Source organism: Canis aureus, chromosome 18 (assembly GCF_053574225.1).
Source record: "Canis aureus isolate CA01 chromosome 18, VMU_Caureus_v.1.0, whole genome shotgun sequence".
NCBI lineage: Eukaryota > Metazoa > Chordata > Mammalia > Carnivora > Canidae > Canis > Canis aureus.
The window spans coordinates 41,843,064-41,860,865 of NC_135628.1; the positions used below are offsets into that span (position 1 = coordinate 41,843,064).

Sequence of the window (17,802 nt, forward strand, 5' to 3'; positions counted from 1 at the left end):
TTCTTTAAAACAAAAAGTCCTGCTATGATTTGACCATACGTGAACTCTGGAAAGAAAACCCAATATTTTTGTTTTGTTATGTTTCTCCTTTCGAGTGCTTTTAATTTTTAAATAATACAATTAGTATTTAAGAGCTTCTGAAAGCTGTAAAACTGACCTAGGTTTAGACTTTGTTTCCTTTCTTAGATGTTGCATGATCTTCGGTGAATTACTTATCTTGGCTGATCCTCAACCTTCCCATCTGTAAACAGCTACAAAATATTATGTTGAGCTTACACATACATAATGCTTAGCATAGTACCCGCCAATAAATGTGCATATCAGATTGTTTTACTTTGATTCTAAGAAATATTAAACATGACCTGATCCTACCAAGCTTAGTCTCAAGGAATATGCTGATTTATCTTTAAAATCATGGGCCTAAATCCTTTTTCTTGTGTACCTCTGCAGAGCTGAGAGGTTGACACTCAAAAAACAAAAACCAAACCAAAATCAAGATTGCTCAAAACTTGGCAGAACCAAAAAGGAAATACAACTATATGTATAAAACATTTCATGTAAAGATTGGTCTTTTGGCTTTCTGAATTTCAATAAAAGCAGAAAGAAAAAATTTAAAAGCCCACAATCCCAATTTTCCCCACCCCCCCAGGGGGGCTCTAAGTATGATCCTGTCTTCCACTTTTCAGAGAGTTTGCAGTAAACCCAAGGAATCTGCATTTAAAAAGCTTTTCAGGGATCCCTGGGTGGTGCAGCGGTTTAGCGCCTGCCTTTGGCCCAGGGCACGATCCTGGAGACCCGGGATCGAACCCCACGTCAGGCTCCCGGTGCATGGAGCCTGCTTCTCCCTCTGCCTATGTCTCTGCCTCTCTCTCTCTCTCTCTCTGTGTGACTATCATAAATAAATAAAAATTAAAAAAAATAAAAATAAAAAGCTTTTCAAATAGTCCAGATGTGTAGCCAGGTTTAAGAATCACTGAATAAAAGCAATTAGCTTAAGTCACTATGACATGATCCATGGTGACTTACTGAAATAGATATTCCCTTCCCATTTCCCTCCCTAAAACTTACAAGCAGATCCTGGGAAGAAATCTTGTTCTAGTCTTTGCGTCTCAAGATCAAAATAATGGTTTCACTTTAACCTTATTGCAATAATATTTTCCCAAAGAATAAGTCCACTACATGAGGAAGAGTAGTTTTATCCAACACATACCTACCACTCCTTTCATCCACCATATCCTACTTCTCTTATCTATTTCATTCCACAAGAACTTCTTTTTGTGGTGACATTATCTTCAAATAGCTGTATTTCAAATATTCAATTACAATATATATCTAAGAGAATCCCTTTGAAGTTATTCAGTATTGTAACTGAATTCCAGAAATCAAAAACAGCAGAACTTCACTAACTATAGAAGATGGTATTAAATTTGTTGAACTCTAATTTCTTTTCTTTTTTTAAAGAATAAGGGGTAACTATGTGGATAGCCTTTGAGCTCTAACACAGTTAAACAGTAATGTTTAACTTCAAAATCCTCTTACCCTAATATTTAAGTTTCTAAATAAAAAAAGAAAAATGTCTACCTAGACTTAATTTCAAATTCCTTACACTCAATACTTGCTCATCAGATAATGATTAACCAAATTTCCTGAAAGTACTTTTTATTTTATATTTAAATTGTTAAACCAATTTAAAATGATACAATATAACACAATGACTAAGTGCTGAACTTTGAAATCAAAAAGCCCAAGTTTGAGTACTATCATTTGCTCATTCTCTGAACTTGGCAAATTTACTTAATCTTTCTTTTTCAGCTCAGAATCCTTAGAAAAAACAAAGACAAAATGTATCACTGTGTTGGCCACAGGTATGTTGATAGACTGATTTCCTAGGACATCTGCAGAAAAGTCATATCTTATACTAACACTCTCTCTAAACAATCCATCCAAAGGATAAAGGGAGAGATCTTATCTTAACACTTGTATTTACCGTTGGCCAAGGTTTTTCTTCATGGAGTGTTGCATACATGGGGGACTCACCAGTTTCCAAGGCATTTTATGACTCAGAAGCAAAAGGAAGTCTTAGGACAGGGTGCATTAAACAAACAAACAAACAAACAAACAAACAAACTTTGAGTTTAAGGCAAGGCACTCTCATGTTGTATCCTTAAGCTGTACAATGGATGTGAAGCAACCATTCTAGTCAACTCTTGGCCTGTAGTGGTAGCAGTGACAGTAGGTGGCAACAGCAGTATATCAGTTAGCTATTGTCACAATAGTGCTACCAAACAAATCACCCCAAAGTTAATCACTTGAAACAATAAGCTATGCATAGCTACCACTACAGGTTGGGCTCAGCTGGGAATCTTTGTTTGAGAATGCCAGTTAGTTGGACACGGCTCCAGGCTACAGAGTCATGAATTAGCCCCACGCTGAAATATAAAGGCTGTCTAGCACCTGTTCTCATGGTAGATCCCCAGAACACAAAAGTACAAGACTTACTTCTGTAAACAATTCACTACTCTGTTTCTTCACATTCTGTTAACATTCCACTGGCTAAATCAAATCATATGTCTAAAACCAAATTGAAATGATGGGAAAATATGTGCCATCTATCGTGAAGTCATGGGCCAAGGTGTGGAAGAAGCATTCTTTTATAGTTGAATGATGAATTAGGATCAATAATACAATCTACTACAAAGAGACCAGTGTTTATAGTGTAGGAGCAGTGTAAGCTGTTCTTAAGGCCACTCTGATCAAGGAAATGCTCAGATCTTAGTGACATACGAAATGAATCCAGTACTCTGGATAATCCTCAATTTTTTTAATATTTTCATCTGTAAAACAGGGATAATAGTAAACCTTAGCTTATAGGGTATATATTTGGGATTTTAAATGAAATAAGTTGCATAAAACAACTCTCAGCACAAGAAATGTTACATACCTACCAAAGAAAAGGGTCATTTAACTACATTTCAGACATGCCAGAGGCCATGAGTGAGTAAACAAGAAAACCACATAAATTTAGTTTATTTTGACTTATTGTAGGAAGATAAGCAATAATTTTGTTCTTAATTGCACTGGGTTAATTTAATAGCATGATCTTTGTAAATGTAAGGTAGAATATTTGATGAATATTGAAGAATGAAATGAGGAAAGATAGAGGGAATCCCTCAGCTATTCCTCATCTCATTTAGGAAGTTGTTCTGCATTACCATTTGACTGAATTAATTTTAGTTGTAAAGCAAAGCTACTTTTGATATAAGCATCTGGTCTTTGCAATTGTAGAAAAAGGAGGAATTAAAATTGCTCAAGGAATTCTCCATAGTACCAGAGAGATATAATTTCAAATTCAGCAGTAATTAAAGAAAACAAACAATTAAAAAATGTCACATAGCCAAGTCAGTATGGCTGATTATAAAGGGAGGCATGGGAATTTGTTTTTTATGGTAAATTTCAAACAGTGACTATAAAATTCTTTATGTAAGAGATGAGATGGATACCAGGAAGTAGAAATCTGTAGGTAGAAATTCTCCTAGTGATTATACTAGTCATTATTATTAAATATTTGTATTTGGAATTAATAACATTAATCTAAATAGATATGTGTATGTATATATTTAAAAAGACTTTCTAGCACACTTGTCTGATGTTCATTTTATTTCTCTATTCTACTTTCTAATTCTTCACTCTGAATGATTGATTCCCCAATATTAACTAGGAAGTATTCCTTATATACCCCTAACTATGCCTATCCAAAGCTTTAATGCTCTGTTAACAACATTCTATTTCTATTGGAATACAACTATATATCAAGTCATGGGAATATATTAAAAAATTATGTTTATGTTTTAGTATCCACTACATGCCAGTCATTTCAAAAGAGAGAGGTTGAAACAACCTACACATATATGTTTGGGAATTTTTCTTTCTTGAAATGATGAGAACATGCCTTTAAAAATCCACCATGTTACAAATATACCTCTTTCAACATAATGGTAACTACAAAAACAGGAAAAGAAGTTGATGGAAAGTTTTTTTGAGACCCAAACACAGGCAGTTTTTAGTATGGTCTATTTAAAGAGCATTTTCTTGTAGAGACCCAGGGGAGCCTTACAAAAGTGGTTTGTTTGTATTTTTAGCTTTTATCACATGATCTTGGGCAAGCCTTGATTTTCCCATACACACCATGTGAGACTAGCAGTTATAGTTTGTATACAGATTTGCTTGCTGCTTTTTAAAAAAAAATATTTTATTTGTTTATTTGTTGATGAGAGAGAGAGAGAGAGAGAGAGAGCCAGAGACATAGGCAGAGGGAGAAGCAGGCTCCAAGCAAGGAGCCCGATGTGGGACTCAATCTGGGACTCCAGGATCATGCCTTGCCAAAGGCAGACGCTTAACCACTGAGCCACTCAGGCATCCCTACAGATTTGCTTCTTACAGAATTTCAAAGGGATCAAAAATTTGGAGAATCCTGCAAAACTGAGAGTTTGACTTAGCCTGGAAGTGTGAATCTTTGCACATGACAATGAGTTATCAGGCTTGGAGAAGAAGGCAGTTGCAGCTTTCTGAGGACAGAAAACTTAGGGGAGCTGTGGGCTTTACCCTGCTGGGCTGGGGTGCCCTGTCGAACTCACAAGGCTGCCAGTATCAACACACTAAGGAGACTCACCCTTCAATAAAAAACTTCACTGTTATTCCTTCAATGAGCCTTAGGTCTTCAGGATATTTCTCGAGGACTTCTAGTTAATTTTCAGAGAAATGTGGTCCTTTTAGAGATAAATTAGATTTGAGAGAAAGAGGTTACAGTTTCTGGCTTTATTTCCTTTACTTTTCTCTTCATGAGTAATATTGCAGTTTTATTGTCTATTTTTCACCAAATTGTCTTAAATTGCCATTGTATATTGATATTTTGATCTCTTTTTTCTAATACAAATGGCTAGTAGAGTCCTGATTTCATAATCTGATGAGTGTGTAGCGTTGTGTTATTCTTAGTTATTGGGTCTTCCTTAGATAAAAATGTGATTTAAACTAATTGTTTGCAACATCATTCTTGTTTTGCTTTTGTCCCTTTGAAATTTTATTAAGGGAAGGATTTCTCATCAGTCACTTACATCTCAATGAGTAGGTGAGTCACCACATGCTTTCTCCTAAGTCATTTGGCATTTAAAGCCTTAACTCTATAGAAATAAAGCTATTAAGGCAAAGTTTGTCCGAGTTTGTGAGCATTTTGTTTGGAGCAGGATTTTTCTTTATTCCTTCCTTCTTTTTTAAAATTGAAGTATAGTTGATACACAATGTTACATTAGTGTCAGGTATACAACATAGCAATTTGACAACTATACAGTCATTACCTTATGCTTACCACAAGTATGGCTACAATACTATGTTCCCTATGCTGTACCTTTCATCCCCATGACTTATTCATTCCAGAACCAGAAATTTTCTTAAGTGCAACTAAAATTATATCATGTAGACAATTTCACACTTTGCCTACTATACATGGTTATTGTATATAAACATCTCTCCAAATCTAAATTCTAAACTTCGTTAGCTCAGAGGATATTTGAAGATACTTCTTTGGAGCCTTTAACAAAGCCTAAAAATAAGAATACCCTCACATACTTATAAAATAAATTCAAAATATTGCAACATAATAGTATTTGAAATTATTATCCACATGATTGAATAAGTACAACTTCAAATCCAGATCTCATTCTCTGCTACATTGTGGGGACCAGGAAACTCTGGTCACATCCCTTTTTGGTAATGTCATTTGAAATATCCAGGCATGTTTTCAGTTCTGCAATAAATCATTATGAGAACATTTTTAAATTATCTGTCTAAATTTGCATTTTGGAATCCTATGCTATATAAGATATTGTGTTAAATGTTTTCAAGCGGTTTCACGTTGCATCATGTCACTAAATTATTCACTTTTATTCTGATGGGAAGATACTGCCTATCACTGAAAAGAAAAAGTAAAGGTCTACAATTTGTCATATTTTGCAAAATAATACAAATAAAGAATAATACACAATGAGAAAATTTGCCTTGAACTAATTGTTTCTAATTTAATCAGCCATCTTTATATTGCAAAGACAGAAATCCAAGTCAAATTACATGAATTCAAATAATGGAAATGATTGAGTGATGTAAGTAAAAAGTTCAAGGTTACTTTGAACATAGTTGTATCCAGAGATTTTTATGATAGCAGTAAGGTTCTGTCCCTTCTATCTCTCTACTCTGTTTACTATGTGGTTAGCTTCTATTTCAGGCAAAAATAATCACAGGAATCCCCAGGCTTATAATGTCCTTACAAGCTGTGATCCCATAGAAGGGAGGCAATTGTGTCTACACCAACATCCTTATCAATTCCTAAGAAGAACTTTAATGGGGCCTTGCATACATATTCACTGTTGTAAGCAGTGAGTTGGGGTTTTATGATTAAATGCCTTGAGAGAATCACAAGTTGCAGAGGAGAAGTACTTCCCAAAAGAAAAGTGTTTTACACAGCCAAATAGAAAGAGAAGTCTACTGAATTACTGAATTACTGGAATTTTCAGGTTCAGATTTATTTTTGCTTATAATCAATAATTTAGGTTAATTATAAATATTATGCATATGCAAAGAAAACAGCCTTTATACTGAAACTTTCCTAAATATATTATCAGCTTCTAAGTCATAAAACATTGTAGAAAAAGTAATATAATAACAGACTTATAAATTAGATACTCTTGGGATCCCTGGGTGGCGCAGCGGTTTGGCGCCTGCCTTTGGCCCAGGGCGCGATCCTGGAGACCCAGGATCGAATCCCACGTCGGGCTCCCGGTGCATGGAGCCTGCTTCTCCCTCTGCCTGTGTCTCTGCCTCTCTCTCTCTCTCTCTGTGACTATCATAAATAAATAAATAAATAAAAATTAAAAAAATAAATAAATTAGATACTCTTGAACTTATGAATGGCAAATTGTTCCATGTTAAAATCTGTATATGCTAATCAACATGTGTCTGGAAAATACTGAATCTATGTTTTGATAATGATTTTATAATTTACTCTATTTCAGGATAACTTCAAAGTATGACAAAGTATTTAATATATAGCAACATCTCCATTCTCTAAGTCAGGTCTAGGCAAACATTTTCTATAAAGCATTAGATAGTAAACATTTTAGGCTTGTGCGTCATAAGGATTCTATTGTGACTTCCAACCAACTCTGCTTTTGGAGTACTAAAGAAGCTATACATAATTCCTAATGAATTTGAGTATGGTTGTGTTCCAATAAAACTTTATTTATAAAAATGTTGGTGGACTTAATATGGCCCATGTGTTGTAGTTTGCCAACTCAGTGAACTTGGCTTACAGAGAAAATCATGACCTGTACTGACAATGATTTAATCACAAACAATTCTAAGTTAAGTCAGTCTGTTTCTGCTTCATTTCAAATGTCCTGCTATTAATTGGAGGATTGTCATAATTAAGTAGAAGAAATAATATTTTATAATTTATAATTACATAATACTCTCATGAGAAATTATTCATTGGTTCCTCAGAATAACCAATGCCATGTTACTCTGAGTCTTTCCCGTCATTCAGCAAGGCATAGATTCCTTTCATTTTAGGAAGTTTACTTATAATCTCTCTGGGAACATAAACAAGAAATAACAAAAATCATAAATGTGAAAACTTTTTTTCTGACCTCTCAAGCTAAATAGGTCCTCAAACATTTGCTTATGCCAGTAGGATTCCTGGATTTTTGTTTAAATAATTACAATGCACCCATAGCTCATTGATAAAGCACATCTAATTCCCGCAGTTACTTCTACAATGCATAAATATATTTGTATAACATTACAAGTATCCTACATAAGAAAAAGTATCTAAAACAATCATTTACTTACTTAATGCTAAAAATTGATTGACAGGTACGTTTGTGTTCAATATGCAACAATAAAAGCAGAGTATTGTATACAAATCACCTTTCCTCCTTTCTCTCACAAATGCCACAATGCAGATAAATAATGAAAAATATGATCAAATACATAATACATACAAATAACATTTTGAAAAATAAACAAATGAGGAAACATTTTTTAAAGATTTTATTTATTTATTCATGAAAAACACAGAGAGAGAGAGAGAAAGAGAGAGAGAGGGAGAGAGGCAGAGACACAGGCAAAGGGAGAAGCAGGCTCCATGCAAGGAGCCTGATGTGGAACTCAATCCTGGGACTCCAGGATCCCGCCCTGGGCCGAAGGCAGGCACTAAACCACTGAGCCACCCAGGGATCCCTAGAAATATCTCATACATGTTTATTCACATCAAAAAAGTTACCTGGGTGAGATTTAGTGGCAAAAGGAAGAAAATGTAAGTCTCTGTTGTTTAGTGATAGAGGAAGGGTGTGAGGGTGAGATGGTAAAGGAGTGAGTGAAGAGTTAATCCCTGAGATTTATCCATAGGCAAATTCAACAAATGTGTGGAAAGTCTTCTCTTGGTAATTAGATTCTCTAGACATGGGAAGATATAAAACATTGCCCAAAGGCATAAATGAAGCAAATGGGATTAAAAAACAAGTGAAAACTCAAAATAGAAGATTTGTTTGTGGACTCCTTGCTTATGATTATATGGCTCCTAATAATGAGACTGCATTGTTTAATGTGAAGCTTCTGTTCATATTGTGATTGTTCTCTTATGTAACAGCAATTATTTTGGATTCATCATCCAAGTTTTCCTTTAAAAACTTGGCATCAAATATTTTTGGCTCCTCTTCTTCCTCTAACCAAGAATAAGCATCAAATTGAGCAATATACTAGTTGAGAAGTTTCTGCAAAGCAATCCTAAACTGTAATACCCTCATTGTCTACCACAAAAATCTAGTTTCCTGAGAAAGATAGTAAATTTTTTTTTTGTTAATAAATCCTTTCCAGGGCAGCCTGGTTGGCTCAGTGGTTTAGCGCCACCTTCAGCCCAGGGGGTGATACTGGGGACCCCGGATGGAGTCCCACGTCGGGTTCCCTGCATGGAGCCTGCTTCTCCCTCTGCCTGTGTCTCTGCCTCTGTGTGTGTGTGTCTCTCATGAATAAATAAATAAAATCTTAAAAAAAATAAATCCTTTCCGTAACACACTGAAAGTATTCATGACCTTGAATAATCAAAATCCGTATTTTGTTCATAGCCTGTCACCATATATTTTCGAAGCTGGACTGGTGAATTTGAGAGTCTTTTTATTTCATTGTGATAGAGCATGTGACAATAGATCTATCCTCTCAAATTTTTAATTTTACAATACATTATTATTAACTATAGGCTTTATGTTGCAAAACTCTCTAGAATTTACTCATTTTTCATAACTGAAACTTTATACCGATTGAGTAGCAACTCTCTATTTCCCTCTCCTGCCACCTGTCTCTTGCCAACCACCATTCCACTCTGCTTCTGAGTTTGACTGTTTCAAATAACCCATATATGTGGAATCATATAGTATTTCTTCTTCTCTGATTATTTCATTTAACATGATGTCCTCAAGTCTCATCCAAATTGTCATATATGGCAGGATTTCCTTCTTTTTAAAAGGCTGAATAATAATTCCATTGTTATTTTAGTTTTTAGTTTGATATAGTCTCACTTTTTTATTTTTGCTTTTGTTTCCTGTCCTTTTGGTGTCATGTTGCAAGAGACTATTGCCAAGATAAATGATGTGAAGCTTTTCCCCTATGTTTCCTCTTAGTAATTTTATAGTTTCAGGTCTTACATTCAAGTCTTTAATCCATTTTGAGTAGATTTTTGTGTATAGTGTAAAATAAGGGTCTAATTCATTCTTTTGCAAAGTGATATTCCAATTTCCCCAACACCATTTGTTGAAGAGACTTTCCATTCTCCATTGTGTATTCATTGCATCTTTGTTGAAGATCAGTTGACCGTGCACGTATAGGCTTATTTCTGTATTCTCTATTTTGTTCTATTGGTCTAAAGTCTGTTTTGATGACAATACCACACATTTTAATTATTATAACTTTCTAATAAAATTTGAAATCAGGAAGTGTTATACCTGCAACTTTGTTCTAAAGATTATTTTAGCTATTTGGGAACTTTTATATTTCCATATGAATTTTAGGATTTTTTTTTATATTTCTGTAAAACATAATACTAGGATTTTGATAGAGATTGCTTCTAATCTGTAGATCACTTTGGAAAGTATCAACATTTTAACAATATTAAATCTTCCAACCCATGAACATGGAATGGGATGTCTTTACATTTATTTGTTTCTTCCTTAACTTCTTTTAAAACTATAAAAACTAAAAAATAAAAATAAAAACAAAAAATTAAAAAATAAAACTATAAAAACTATAAAATGTTTTATAGCTTTCGGTTTACAAGTCTTTCACCTTCTTGGTTAAGTTTATTCTGAAGTATTTTATTCTTTGCAATGCTATAGTAAATGATATTTTCTTAATTTCTTTTTAAGATAGTTTTTTTCCTAGTGTATAGAAATATAATTGATTTTTGTATGTTGATTTTGTATGCTGCAATTTTATTGAGTTTGTTTACTAGTTCTAAAAGTTTTAGCATTTTTAGGGATTTCTACATATAAGATCATGTTATCTGCAAGTAGAGATAACTTTACTTCTTACTTTCTTATTTGAATACCTTTTATTTATTTGCTCAGGTTAGCACTTACAGTACTATGCTAAATATTAGAGGTGAAAATGGGTATCCTTGCCTTATTCCTTAGCTTAAAGGAAAGTTTTCACTTTTTCACCATTGAGTATGATGTTGGCTGTGTGTTTGTCTCATAGAGTCTTCATAGTGCTAAGGTAATTCCCTCCCTGGCTTGTTAAAACCTTATGAAAGGATACTGAATTTTGTCTACATCTATTGAAAAGATCATGTAATTTTTTTCCTTTATTCTCTTAATGATGTATATCACATTTACGGACTTTTATGTTGAATTACCTGTGAACCCCAGGAATAAATTCCACTTTATCATGGCATTTAACCCTTTTAATGTACAGCTGAATTCAGTTTGCTAGGATTTTGTCTAGGATTTTTACATCTCTGTTCATAAGAACATAGGTCTATAGTTTTCTTGTAGCTTCTTTGGCTGTGGCATCAGGGCAATGCTATTCTCATAAAATGAGTTTGGAAGTATTCCATCCTCTTCACCTTTTTGGAAGAATTTGAGAAAGATTGGTGGTAGTTCTTTAAATATTTGGTAGAACTCACAGGTGAAGCCATCCAGTCCTGGGATTTTCTTTGTTGGAAAGTTTTGATTACTTATTCAATCTCCTTACTAGTTATGAGTCTGTTCAGATTTTATGTTTCTTCATGATTCAGTCTTAGTAGGTTGTATGTTCCTAGAAATACATCCCTTTTTTTAGGTTATCAATTTATTGCTGTACAATTGTTCATAGGAGATCCTTATGATGCTTTCTAGGTCTGTGGCATAATTGGTAATATCTCCTCTTTATGGTTTTTGTTATTTGACCCTCCTCTCTTTTTCCTATTTAATTTAACTAGTGGTTTGTCAATATTGTTGTTCTTTTCAAATAACCAATTCTTTGTTTCATTATTTTTTTTCTTTTTGCAATTCTTTGAGGTATAGAGTTGTTGATATGATGTCTTTCTTCTTTTTATCCATTTTTATGTATTATTATTAGTCCTTTTTACACTCTATCTTTTTATTCTGCTATTCCTATCACACGGTTTCCATTCTTAAAGTTACATAGTGGTTGCCAGGAAGAATAGACAAAATGAAGCATATAAGCCTCTCTGCTAAGCTGAGTCTGCCGACTACTAAGGTTTATTCATTGAGTTAGGATTTACACATGGTGAAATGTACAAATCTCACACACACAATTCAATGGGTGCTCTGTACAACATATATTCTAAGAGATAAAATATTTCCATAATGGCAGCAAATTACTTTGTGTCCTCTTTCACTCAATTCTTATCCTCTAGGCAGCCACTGTTCTGAGCACTTTTGCTACAAACTTTCCTGTCAGTAATGTTTTTGCTGTTTCCCATATTTTTTTAATAGAGAGTGAGAATGAGGGGGGGGTGGAGGGGGTGGAAGGACAGAGAGAGGGAATCTCAAGTAGACTCCATGCTGAGCACAGACCCCAAAGAGGAGCTCAGTATCACAACCCTGATATCATAACCTGAACTGAAATCAAGAGTCTGTTGCTTAACTGACTGAGTCACCCAAACATCCCCCCATAAACTTTTCTATGTTGTGTTTTCATTTACCATTTTTGTCAAGATGATTTCTAATTTCTCTCCTGGCCCATTGGTTTTCAGATGTTGTAAATTTCCATATATTTGATGAATTTTCCAGTTTTTCTTCTGCTGTTGCCTACTAATTTCATTACACTGTGATTAGAAAAGATACTTGGTCTGATTTCAAACTTCTTAAGTTTAAGACTGGTTTTGACATAACATGCAATGAATTTTGGAGAAAGTTCTGTTTGTGCTTGAGAGGAATGTGTGTTCTGTGCTGTTAGGCTGAATATTCTGTATGTATCTGTTAGGTCCATTGGTTTAGATTGCCATTCAAGTTCATTCTTTTCTCATTGATTTTCTGTCTGGATTGTCTATTCGTTATTGTAAGTGTGGTAGTAAAATCTCCTATTATTGTTGTATCACTTGCTCCCTTCAATTCTGCTAATGTTACTTTATATATAAAGATGCTTTAATGTTTGGTGCATACATATTTAAAATTGTTATAGCTTCTTGGTAAGCTGACTTTTTACCATTTTATAATATTATTTTTGTCCCTTGTGACTCTTTTGAATTAAGTCCAATTTTTTTCCTGATATAAATATTACCACCCCTGCTCTCATTTGGCTATGATTTGCATGGAATATCCTTCCCATCTCTTCACTTTCAGCCTACAGTCCTTAAATCTACACTGAGCCTCTTGTAGACAACACATAGCTGGAAATTATTTTGCATATCAATTCAGACGCTATTATTTTGATCAGATAATTTATATTTAAAGTAATTACTGGCACAGAAGGACTTAGTACTGTCACTCTATTCATTGTTTTCTTTCTATCTTTAGTTCTCTTGTCTATCATTCCATTGCCTGCTGTCGTTCTCTGTGTCATTTTTTTTTTTATTTTCCTATTGGTATACTTTGATTCTTCTCTCATTTACTTTTGCGTGTTTTCTATAGGTATTTTCTTTATAGTTAGCATGGGGCTTAAATAAGATAACCTATAGTTACAATAGTTTATTTTAAGCAGATAACAACTTAACTTCAATCTCATACAAAAACTTTATACTTCCACTTCTCCCTCTCCACATATTATGTGTTGATGTCACAATTTACAAGGAAAATAGAAGGCATAGGGAAAGAAAGCTATACCACGAGAGAAGTGCTTATGAATATTACATCCCAAAGTGCAACCCCACTGAAAGAATGAAACTTAATCAGATTCTGGAGGACTTTCCCTATGTTATACCATAACACCACCCCATTAAATCTTCATTACAATAACAGTGAATTACAGTTAAATTTGCCAGAAGATATAAACTATATCTGAGGGGGGAGTACTTCAGGAAGCCCACAGCCAAGAAGAGACAAAAACTAAGAGGAATTGGAAGCATTCAAAAGAAGTATCTGCTACGTGGACACACAACAAACATTGAGCAGAGCCCAAATCTTAGCCAAATTAAATAAATCTTCATAGTAAGGCTCTCTTTACCTCAATTTCTATTGCACAAAATCACAAAGCATGCTAAAAAGCAAGGAAAAGCAGTATGAAAAGACAAACTAATCACCAGAACCAGACTCGGAGATGAAACAGATGTTGATGTTATCAGACAAGGAATCTAAAATGACTATAATTAATATATTAAGGGTTATAAAGGAAAAAGTAGGCAATATGTAAAAAACAAATAGACAATGTAAGAAATGTAAGAGGAGAGATGGAAGCTGTAAGAACGAATCATAAAGAAATGTCAGGAATCAAAAACACTGTAACAGAAATGAAGAATGTCTTTAAGGGCCTGGCAGTAGAATCAAAATGGCCCAGGAAAAAATTAGTCAGCTTGAAGATATATCCATAGAAATTATCCAAATTAAAATGTGAAGATATAGCAATAGAAATTATCCAAATTAAAATGTGAAGAGAGAAAAAAAGGAATGAAAAAAGGAGAAAAGAACATTCAAGATAATTGAGATAGTATAAAAAATTGCAGCATGTGTGTAATTGGAATATGAGGAGAAGAAAGAGAGATCAGAATAGAAGAAATATTTGAAATAATGATGGCTGAAAACTTTTCAAATTGATCACAGGAACCAAACTGCAAATCTTGGAAACTCAAAACATAACATCATAAAAAACATAAAACATAAAACATCATAAGAAAACAATAACAAAAAGCCACCTTGGTATACCATAGTCAATCTTCAAAAACACGAGAAAATCTTGAAGACAAAAAATACCTTACCTACATAAGAACAAAACTAAATTATAGTGGACAGCTCATCAGACACCATGAAAGAAGAAGAGAAGACAGTAAAATTTTTTAACTGTTAAAAGAAAAAAAAAAAAACCACCAGCCTAGAATTCTATATTTGGCTAAGTATCCTTTAAAGTAAAGAAGTAATATTTCCTCATACAAACAAAACCAGAGAATTAATTGCTAGCAGACTTGACCCTCAAGAAATGTCAAGAAGCAGTTTTTTCAGGCAAAAAATAAGAAAAAATATATATGTCAAAAGTTGGATATACATAGGAAAAGAGAGAGAAAAATAAATACAGGTAAAATATAATCCTTTATTTTTTTCATTCTTAATCTAAAAGATAACTTGGTTTAAAGTAATAATAGTAACAGTATATTGGGTGATTACAGTATGTGAGTGAAAGGAAAGGAAAGGAAAAGAAAAAGAAAAGAAACAGGAAAAGAACAGAAAAGAATAGAAAATAAAAGAAAGAAAAAGAAATGTCACAAGCAATGGAAGGAAGAAACTGAGAACACACTTTTTACATGCATGTACATTTCACACAAAGCACTATTGTGTCATTTGAAGGTGGGCATATATTATTTAAAAATGTATATTACAAACTCTGGGGCAACCACTAAAAAGGAATTATAATTGATACGTTAAGGGAGCAGATCTAATGGGATTACATAAACACTCAAACCCAGAGAAAAAATATAATAACAAAGAAGAAACATGACAAATGTAACAAATAGAAAAGAGATAAATGCATGGTAAATATTAATCCACCTACATCAATAGTCATGTTTAATGTGAATAGTATAAATACACACATTAAAAGATTTCATAGTAGTTAAAAAGCAAGACCCATCCATACATTTTCCACAAAAATCGACTTTACATAAAAAGACTAATATACTACAAAAGTAAATGGATGGAGAAGGATATACCATGTTAAGACAGAAAGCTGGAAGAGCCATTTTAATTTTTGACAAATCACATAATTGTCTCAATAGATGCAGAAAATGGTTCTGACAAGATTCAATACCTTTCGTGATGAAAACAAAATAAAACAAAAACTTCTCATTTAACTAGAAATAAAGGAAAGTTACCTTAACATAATGAAAGCAATCTATGAAAAGCCCACAGCTAATATATTGGTGACAAATAAAGTTCTTCCTCTAAGATCACAGTCCAGAGGAGTCTAAGAAGACATGATGACTAAATGTAATGTGGTGCCCTGAATGTGATCCTGAAACAGTAAAGAGCACTAGGTAAAAACTAAGGGAATTTGAATAAAGTATGAACTTTGATTAATAACAATGTATCATATTGGTTCATTAATTGTGACAAATGTACCATACTAATAGTAAGATGTTAATAATAGGAAAAAATATGGTGAGTATATGCAAACTCTCTGTACCAATTTTGTAACTATTCCATAAATCTAAAACATGCTAAAATAAGAAAAGTCATTAAAATTAATTTTATTTATTTTTACTTTATAGTTTCAAGCGAATCAAGTTCATTGCCCAATAAAACGAATCCATCAACATTTTTAAGGTAGACATAACAGAAATCAGAGCCTTCCTTCATATGTAATATTTTCCATGTCTTGGATACTAACCAAAATTACTTGATATATGGATATGGATGGATATATGGATATCATATGGATATATGATATGGATATCAGGAAACATGATCTATTTCCAGAAGAAAATAAAATCAAACAGATTAACCCACATGTTAGAGTTATTAGTCAAGGACTTTAAAACAGCTAGTATAATGGTTGTTTTCAAAAGCTGGTCTGGAAACCCCTTTAGAGAACCTGCAATGGCAAAATAATTTCCATAAAAACATTATCTCACAAGCGTACAGTGACGTTTTCCAGAGGTTCTATAAGATGTGATTTCATTATTCTAATATCATTGCACACAATTTTTCATTTAAAAAATATTAGTTTATTTCCAATATGGTCAATATTGGAATATAATCCATACAAGCAGTATCTCTTTGGGAGTTTTCAAAAGAAAATAAAAAAGCAATGAAAGCTCTTTCTGCCGAAAAAGCATATATGAATTAAGTAATTAAAATTAATTAATAATTAAAATTTTAAAATGAATAGCCTTTTTGAATATTGGGTCAGTCAGACCAAAAAGGAAATCAAAATGAAAATTACAAATTGTCTACAAAGTTATCTAGGAGAACAGAACCCAATTGATTTGATGTAGGAATATAATTCCCCAGAGATGCTACTGTGTAATGGTAGAGCAGACTTCCAGGAAATGTGTGATTCTAGGAGAGTTCCTTAACCTATTTTTCTTAGTGTTCTCACCTGCAAAATGATGATGATTCCAGGACCTCCCCAGAGGGTTGTAGTGATAATTAAAGAAGATGCACATGGAACATCTAGGACTCTGGCATACAATAGGTGTTCCAGAATGATTTCTATCTAATTGTTGTATTCATTCCTCCTTCCCCTCCCTTTTCTCTTATTTAATATGCATTAAAAAAAGAAGGAACAACTGATACAATATTGTTGATTCTCAAAACTATTTTCTTGATTTAAAAGATTCACCTACAAGAAAGTACACACTGTATGATTCAATTTACATTAAGTTCCAAAATGAGAAAATCAATCCATGGTCATAAAATCATGAGTTGATGCCTTAGGAATCAAGGAATGGCCACAAATAGGTACAAGGGGTGACAGAGCCTCTTGATAGGACTGTGGGTTATATGAGTGAATATATCATGAAAACTCACCAAAGTAAATACTTAGAATCTGAACATTTCACTGTATATAAAGTTATCTCAATTAAAACCTGCATATTATAATATGCCCTAATAACAAAGTGACACTTTCCAGAATTAGTAAAACTTTTATAGTTCACAGATATTTTCTCATTTGTATATAAAAACATGACTGTATGTAGGTAAGGAATGTATTCATGGCCTCTGTTTTATTCTATATTTACGTCCGTTAGTATACTTTTTGACTTTCAACTTTTCTTTTAAACGTGGCTTCCTCTTTTAAGTAAAGTTTTGGTTTTATTTTTAACCATAGCAAAAACAATTTAAAAAACTAAGAGTTTGAGTTCTTATATGTAACAGAAATAATAATAAAATCTCTCATTATAAGAAAACTGACCATATAATTCTTCATCAAGCTGGGATACTTTTGAAAGTTAGAGTAAGAACTATTCTTAGCCTAGGACACAATGCTGTGGTCACTCTAACTAGGATATGATAATAACAAATGAAAATATGTACATGCAAAGCACTTTACCACCTGCCTAAGAGATGAGTTTTTATGCTAAATGGACATAAAAAAGTCAAATTTTGCTTCTAA

The 17,802-nt window shown here is 33.2% G+C and overlaps 1 protein-coding gene and 1 long non-coding RNA gene across 15 annotated transcripts in view; one reads left to right on the plus strand and one right to left on the minus strand.

The window, feature by feature from the left end:
* The window catches only part of GNGT1 (G protein subunit gamma transducin 1), a 340,050-nt gene that overhangs the window by 182,161 nt on the left and 140,087 nt on the right, over positions 1 to 17,802 (minus strand). The window lies entirely within an intron of this gene.
* Positions 1 to 17,802, plus strand: part of LOC144288909 (uncharacterized) — a 95,506-nt gene that overhangs the window by 2,833 nt on the left and 74,871 nt on the right. Inside the window, exon 2 of the long non-coding RNA XR_013356974.1 lies at positions 1,813 to 1,865. This is a non-coding gene — a long non-coding RNA (uncharacterized LOC144288909). The remainder of the gene's footprint in view (positions 1 to 1,812; positions 1,866 to 17,802) is intronic.